The following is a 5,892-nucleotide window of genomic DNA, read 5'->3' on the forward strand; positions in this document are numbered from 1 at the left end:
ACACAATGTTAAAATTTTGAATATATTTCACTACATTTTAATCAAAAGAAGATGGCATATTTTGTATACTTCTCTGTATTAATGGTAGAGAAAATGTTAGCTCACTAGGAAATAATTAGGAATATTTGATGGGAATTCCAAAGAACAGAAAAAGATAGCTGAATTGACATCTTGTGGAAACAAAGATGAACTTTGCCTACTTCTCAATTTTGGCCACATGTTCTTCCTCCTTCATTTGTGCAAGAACAAGATGCTTTGTGCATTGATGATTTGAGTAATAAAATAACTGTGAATGGTTATATATTTTGTGGAGGAAAAAATGACTTCAGGAGCCAGCATATTAATTTTTAAATATTAGCACAGGGCTTTATTGTGAGGACTGAAATAAACTGAATATTTCCACCTGGAGAGTAGTAAGTCAAAATATTTCTAATTCTGCCCTTAACAATATCTTTTCTCTCCTTATTTCAAACAGAAAAGTAAAATTTTCTGAAAAAAAAATTGAATAAAATATTTAGGGTCTCGCTTCCTTTCCAACTTGGACTCGGCAGAATGGCTCCCTCAAAGAAGGGTGGCGAGAAGAAAAAGGGCCCTTCTGCCATCAACGAGGTAGTGACCCGAGAATACACCATCAACATTCACAAGCGCATCCATGGAGTGGGCTTCAAGAAGCGTGCCCCTCGGGCACTCAAAGAGATTCGGAAATTTGCCATGAAGGAGATGTGAACTCCAGATGTGCGCATTGATACCAGGCTCAACAAAGCTGTCTGGGCCAAAGGAATAAGGAATGTCCCATACCGAATTCGTGTGCTTCTGTCCAGAAAACGTAATGAGGATGAAGATTCACCAAATAAGCTCTATACTTTGGTTACCTATGTACCTGTTACCACTTTCAAAAATCTACAGACAGTCAGTGTGGATGAGAACTAATCGCTGATCGTCAAATACATCAAATAAAGTCATAAAATTGAAAAAAAAAAATTTAGGGTCTCTAGAAGTAGAAGATATGGGACAAAAGGCCAAGATGCAGGAACAGGGGATTCCTTGAAATCTCTTTTGTGACACAATCAAAGGACACTGTTGACTTTGAAAAAGTGATGGGGATTTCAGATCAAATAAGATGGACTGGGTCGTACTACCTGTGTTGAAAACGTTCTTTGTGAATGATCCAAAAGAAGTTTAAAGTCTTAATGTTTTTCATTTGAAAATTGAAACAACACCCCTGAGTTTCTCTATCATCTTTTCTCAGTGGCCATACTGTAAAGGACTGTATTAAAAATGAAGTCCTTGTTGTCCTGCGCTAAGCCTTATGGCATGGAGTTTCCTTAAAGTCGAATTCTAAAAGATCTGTTAATCATATCTACATCTACCTACCTATCTATTTCAATCTAATTTTTCTATTAGTAAAAATATAAACATGTATACACTTAAATCCCCAGATAATTTTTTATGAGTATCTCTTTTTTTCTTTTTTGGCCGGGATTCTGAGACTATGATAAAAATGATATAAAATCACTATTAGAATAAATGGGCTATAGATTCTGATTATTTTTATTTAAGAAACAGGTATAATTGTGATTTTTCAGTCAGTATCTTTTGAACGATGAAGGTTTAGTGGGAGAATGAATAATCTACTTGAACCAAGAAAATGGGCCCTGAATGTTAATATTGTGCTTTTTGTCTTGGCTTTTGTGTGATGAGCCATTTGTAATTTTTAGAAAGCTGCTTGAGAGGACAAATGTAATAAGGTCTTGAACCCCTAGGTAGAAAAGCACTATATAATTACATCTTTAAAATATTATTACCATAGTTTTGTCCTAAAATTGTTGTTACTTACGGGGAAACCTTTTAGTAGGGACATCTTTTTTTTTTTTTTTTTTTTTGAGACGGAGTCTCGCTCTGTCACCCAGGCTGGAGTGCAGTGGCCGGATCTCAGCTCACCGCAAGCTCCGCCTCCCGGGTTTACGCCATTCTCCTGCCTCAGCCTCCCGAGTAGCTGGGACTACAGGCGCCTGCCACCTCGCCCGGCTAAGTTTTTTGTATTTTTAGTAGAGACGGGGTTTCACTGTGTTAGCCAGGATGGTCTCGATCTCCTGACCTCGTGATCCGCCCGTCTCGGCCTCCCAAAGTGCTGGGATTACAGGCTTGAGCCACCGCGCCCGGCCAGTAGGGACATCTTTTAGTAGGTGAATCCCCCTGGTTACACTGCTTCTTCCCTTTCTGTCCGGAAGTGTTTTAAATGAACTGAAAATGGTTTCTCAGTAAAGCAGAGTGTCTTCCTTTAGGAAGCAGCCAGGTTAGGAGCACTTGACCTTTCTGAGTTGGGTATGCAGAAATTGCCAATAAAGATTTTACAGGAAAAGAAAGTGAGCTGACTGAAAATTCTGTCTCTTAAAGCTTTAGATACTTTTGTTTGCTTTATTTGCTCCAATTAACAAGGTTAAACTCTGGAATCTATAACAAAGACAATGCCCTTTTGAAATTGGTATATTTAGGAATAGGAGTTAGATGATAGTTGTGGTTTGTAGGAGATAAGATTGCTTCTTTCTGAAATAATCTATTTATTTCAATAAATATTAACTGAATATACTTTGTGCTAATTACTGACAACACGATGGCAAACAAAACCTGAAGGTTATGTTCTAGTAGCAAGACAGATTCTAATCAGAGGTAGTATTGTAATCATTTCAACTACCATGAAGGAGAAGTACAGCATTATGAGAACATACAACAGGTGTCCTGATCTCATAGGAGAGATGGCGGTGTTTAGGGAAGATTTTCCTAAAGAATATACATCTGAGTAAGTGAATATTATTATTATCTCATCATTTTTAACATAAGGCGTTTTGCATCTAATCATGTTTTTCTTCCCCAAATACCTCCTGAGATAGGTTTAATAACAAATGCTTAATTATAAGACAAGAACAAGAGAAATTACGTTACATTGGAATTTTTCAACCCCCTCTCTAGCTTGCGGAGGCATTATATATGTTTTGGTTTGGCATTACAAAATATTAATATAATTGGCTCAATGGTGAGCACTTAAATTTTACTCCTTAAGAATGCCATTGGAATTAAACTGAGTCCTGCCATATTCTTTTGTTCTCATGTTGTGAATACTAGAAACACCAGCTTTGATACTATTTTCATCTACTGGTTAAAGATAAGAAAGACAGTAATACGATGTTTTATAAACAATTCTATGGAATTTTTCCCACATGAAAATAAAACAGAAGTGGTCTCAGTATTCTTATTAGCAGTTTCGGAATGTAGCCAAAAGCTCTATTTATAGACACAGGTCCTTCAATGCCTGCAAATGCCTCTAGAGTGGACTGTGTTTCACTTCTTCTTGTGGGAAAAGTTTCCATTGCCATTGGATTGGATTATGTCTGTTCTGCAAATAGTGAGGTTCATTTCCGTTTCTGTCATTCGGATATCTTTCATGAGTTTTCTTTTCCATTTTTAAAACACAAGGCACATGAAAGATGCTATATAAAATCAAATTCATTTTTATAATCTCTGATGGCATCTTCATCCTGTAACTGCTATTCTGGGATTTTGTAGCCATAACACAAAAAACAGCAATCAACAGCGGAGTGCAAGATGAGATTAGAATTGCTGTGCCTGATCATCCAATCAGACACTGCAGCTTCAGTTGAACACATGCTTTGCCTATAACTGTCCCTTTGCAGAAATTACGAATAACCTTTTAATGCCCATCTATAATCAGTGTAACTTAATTTTGTTTTTTTCACTCCAGAGTTCAATCAGAATCCCAAAAAAGGTCAGCATTTTTGAGTTGAAATGAGACTACTCTGCACCAATTTAGGCATGTTAGAAACCTTAAAGTTTCTGTGGAGGAAAATTTCAAAAATGGTAAAACCAATTCTGTTGAGACTTTCACATTCCTATTAGATTTATAAAGTAAGTCCATATTTACAACTAAAAATGATGATGAATAAATATAACTAGTCATGATTAATTTTTTTATAAAAGGTTCTTAATAATAATAATAATTATTATTATTACAAAGACTTGTGGTCTAAAGCTACCCAAATTTTTAACCTGCCTGTAAATTCTATGTACATTTCCCAATGCAGAAACCAGGATTAAATGATTTGCACAAGGTCACAAAGCAATGTAGCAGCAAGTCAAAGACTGTAATTCAGCCTCCTCATTTGTATGGTTTGATCAGCATAATCAGCTCTACTACCTCCCTGAATTAGATAAGGTTATCTCTTGCTGTAAAAATGCTATGCTCACAGGCCACTTTGATTCCCTTTCCAAGGTCAAAAGTAATCCCATTAGGATAGGTTAGGAATAGTAAGATAATCCTTTTGATCTCAATTTGTAGTGTTATACAGTGTAATTCTTTCTCCAACTCATCTATTACTTTATTCATGAATATTTATTAAGATATATATCAAATACTATACTTGGCTCTAGTTAGGTTTGTAAATCTGTATTTTAAAAATTATTAGAAAGTTAAATCGCTTATATATGAAGTTTTTAGTTGAACATATGAAAAAAAGGAAAAGTAACATTTTTGCCTGACAGTCTTCAAATCAGTTTTTGGGTTTTTTTGTTTGTTGTTTGTTTGGTTTTTGGCTTAAGAATGGAGGGATTTTTAGGATTCCCTCTCCTACTTTATTGTCTTTGTCTATGTAATGGCTCTTTCAGTTCCTAAAACTTATCCGACAGCTGAGGGTTATAATCAGACACCACAAATTGACTAAGACACTTTGTGCATTTGCTCTGGATAAAATGGTACTATGACTTGTGACACCAAAGCAGGTGGAAAAGAGAATAAGGCAAAAGGCAAGTCTGGAAATACTGGTAAACCATTCTTCTGGCTGTTTTTTTTTTTTTTGAAAAGAAGTTTCACTCTCATTTCCCAGGCTGGAGTGCAATGGCGTGATCTGGGCTCACTGCAACCTCCGCCTCCTGGATTCAAGAAATTCTCCTCCCTCAGCCTCTGGACTAGCTGCGATTACAGGCACCCGCCACCACCCCCTGCTAATTTTTGTATTATAGTAGAGATGGGGTTTCACCATGTTGGCCAGACTGGTCTCGAACTCCTGATCTCAGGGAATCTGCCTGCCTCAGCCTCCCAAAGTGCTGGCATTACAGGTGTGAGCCACCACGCCCGGCCTGGTAAACCATTCTAAACTTTTAAAACTTGACAAAATAATTCAACCTATTCTTTCCCAAACACCTGCCTGCCCCATAAAAAACTGGTAATAACCCAATTATGACACACCCTGATTTTGTGTTTTGAAGAGATTAAACAAATTTTAATGTCAGTGGGGAGTTAGTCACTGACCTTTTTCAATAGCCTTCTAACAGCCCAGGAGGTCGAGGCTTCAGGGAGCTGTGATCACACCACCTGGGTGACACAGGGAGACTTGTCTCAAAAAAGAAAAAGGAACAAAAAGTCCTCAGAGTTAATCACTCACATTCTGTGCTTTTGTCTTTGTTAATGAGTTTGTTAGTGTTTGCATGGTCCCATTGCTGCATTTATAAAGGAGTCATAAAAACTTACTGCGAGATGTATGTTATGTTTATGTGTATTTCTTTGCTAGACTAGTTTGGGTTTTGAAAACTATTCTTTTATTCATGTCTGTATTTCTAAGCCCTAGTACAATGCCTGCCACATGATAGTTACCAATAAATAATTGTGAATGGAATAAAATGAGTTAAATTGATTTGAACTCTAACATTTTCCTCTGAGGTAACTAAACTTACAAGATAAACAGTAACTTGCTAGGCAAGTTGTGGCAGTATGTCAATGGATGCTAGTACGGAAGACTTAGAAACCAATACTACCTATACTGTGCTTTCGATCCTCATACTACTAGTACTTCCTATGACCAGCTTCTCTTCTTCCAGCAG

The 5,892-nt window shown here is 36.7% G+C and overlaps 1 pseudogene; it reads left to right on the forward strand.

Moving 5' to 3' along the window:
* The first annotated feature begins 518 nt into the window (after positions 1–518).
* On the forward strand, positions 519–1,846 carry LOC139357205 (large ribosomal subunit protein eL31-like; annotated as a pseudogene).
* The last annotated feature ends 4,046 nt before the right edge of the window (positions 1,847–5,892 follow it).

The sequence above is a fragment of the Macaca nemestrina genome, chromosome 11, assembly GCF_043159975.1.
Source record: "Macaca nemestrina isolate mMacNem1 chromosome 11, mMacNem.hap1, whole genome shotgun sequence".
Taxonomy (NCBI): Eukaryota; Metazoa; Chordata; class Mammalia; order Primates; family Cercopithecidae; genus Macaca; species Macaca nemestrina.